Genomic DNA, 2,500 nt, shown 5'->3' with positions numbered 1-2,500 from the left:
ACTCGTGTATTGTCAGACATTTTAATGTAGAAAGAAAATTTACTTCATGTGAGTTTATGCAGAATTTTTCTCGTTATGAAATGAAAGTATTACAATAAATGAACCAAAATAAAACGGTATCATTGTTTTGTTTACAAAAAGTAGGAAAGGATATCGGATGGCGATTTTTAAAATATTGCGTGTCCAATAACTTCGTTATTTCTTTATTTCTGATCTGCGACGGAAGTTCATAGAAGATAAGTTTCTTAGATTTATTTGCTCTATCACATGCATATATTTTTTCCGGTTTAAAGACGGCTAGTCAAAACTTTACCTATACCATATTTTTTTCCGGTTTAAAGACGGCTAGTCAGAATTTTACCTATACCATATTTTTTTTCCGGTTTAAAGACGGCTAGTCAGAACTTTACCTATACCATATTTTTTTCCGGTTTAAAGACGGCTAGTCAGAACTTTACCTATACCAGAGTTTTTAGGTGTGGGGTGCCCTTCCAATAATACCCCCAATTGTTACATTCAGATAAAAATACAGGAATGATCTATTGATTCTTTAGCCTAAAGAAATGAATATAGAAGTAAATATGTTCGTAACCATAACACTTACTACCAAACAATTAATAAGTTTCAAACAATACCGCCTGTATTCAATCATAATTCAAGCCATGTAACTTCATGCCTACCACACAATGTACACAAACAAGTCGCCTGAAAAAAGAAAATAATCAGTCTCGCACTTTCATATTTCCTTCAAAACAGACACATTTTCTCCCGTCTTAAATACAGGAAAGCTATGTTCACGCACTTCGACGAGAGCACAGAAAACATGAAAGCCCTCACTAACACTCTTCCCCACACAACCAAATCATCAAATTCAAATGGAGCTAACAGAATCAAACCAAACAAGCCGCTAAAATATCGAAATACCTGTCGTGGTTCTCCCCTCTGCACCTGCCTGTAGTGTCCCTTCCAGCACAGCAACTTGACGACACTGAACGCGGCTTTGATTACCAGCCTTTGCACGGGGTCACTATTCGAGGCCCGGCTATTTAAACTTTTTCTAATAAACTAATAGATTAATATGATGAGTAAATATATAATTCTATGAATATGATATAATAAATAAACTATATAGTTGATGAATAAACAAGGAAATATGATAAATAAACTAATAAGCGAAAATAATGAATAGATAATAAACACTGATAAGGATATGTATTCATTCTGTATATATGGATTTAGAGACTTCTGCTGGGTCTATGCAACTCTAGGAGGATGGTTTTAACACTTTTAGAAAGGGAAACCACTACCTGTTGCTTCTGAAGGGCAATAAAAAAAAAGGAAAAAAAAAACAAACTTGTTCCTCCTACAACTTTCTAATGATGTAAAGGAGTTCGAGATTATGGAATTATTTGTATGCAGTGCAGGCTGCGAACGTGTTTAAAGGCAGAGACAAGAGGAGTATAAGCTCATCATATGTTTTTACGTGACTGGGAATTTCCACTCGGCGGTATTGTCGTCGTCAGTGGCATTAATATTAGCATTCCTGTACGTTGTCATTTTCATTTCATTTCATGGTCAATATCCACACTACCAATGTTAATCGTTAACTTTGTTAGTGCCATCCTTATTATCATTATCATCATCATTATCATCATTATTATCATCATTGTGATTTTTATTATCACCATTATTATTATCATTATTATTATTATTATTATCATTATCTTATTGTTACTGTTATTTATATTATTATCATTCTCATCATCACTGTCATAACTATCATTATCATTATTATTACCAACATTATTACTACTATCATTATCATGATTAATATGATCATCACTATTATTATTATCAATATCATCATCCTTTTTATTATAATTCTTATCATTATCATCACCATCATCATCATTATTATAATTTTCGTTATCGTTGCTGTTGTTACCATTATTTGTTACCATTATCATCCTTATTATTACCATTGTTATTATCATTATTACTACCATCATTATTACTATTGTTACTATCATTACCATTACCAATATTAACAATATTATTATAATTATTACTATTATAATTATCTACATCATTAGATGATAAATATTATAGTAATGATGATGGTGATATCGATAATGATAATTGTAATGATAATAAAAATAACAACATTAGTACAATAATTATAAAAGTCTCATTACTATCGTTATCATCATTATCATTATTAGTATCATTATCAATATCATTGCTATTATAGTTATTATTGTTATTATTATCATGTATTTTTGTTATTATCATTATCATTATACTTGTTTTTGTCATTATTATTATCATTATGATTATCAATATCATAGATATTATTAATTTTCATCATTCACATCATAATTACATGTATTTATTTTGATATCTTGTTATTACCATTGTCATTCAAGTTATTAATATCATCACTATTCGTATGATCATTGTTATCATTAGTGTCATTATTCATATTACTTTTCTATTCTTC

The 2,500-nt window shown here is 29.7% G+C and overlaps 1 protein-coding gene across 2 annotated transcripts in view; it reads right to left on the bottom strand.

The window, feature by feature from the left end:
- Positions 1-974, bottom strand: part of LOC125041547 (sugar transporter SWEET1-like) — a 22,830-nt gene extending 21,856 nt beyond the window's left edge. For both annotated transcript variants that reach the window (XM_047636575.1, XM_047636576.1), the window contains exon 1: positions 925-974. The gene's annotated coding sequence lies outside the window, so the exon portion shown is untranslated. The remainder of the gene's footprint in view (positions 1-924) is intronic.
- Positions 975-2,500: the final 1,526 nt, after the last annotated feature.

Source organism: Penaeus chinensis, chromosome 30 (assembly GCF_019202785.1).
Source record: "Penaeus chinensis breed Huanghai No. 1 chromosome 30, ASM1920278v2, whole genome shotgun sequence".
Lineage (NCBI taxonomy): Eukaryota > Metazoa > Arthropoda > Malacostraca > Decapoda > Penaeidae > Penaeus > Penaeus chinensis.
This window is presented reverse-complemented; position numbering and strand designations above follow the sequence as displayed.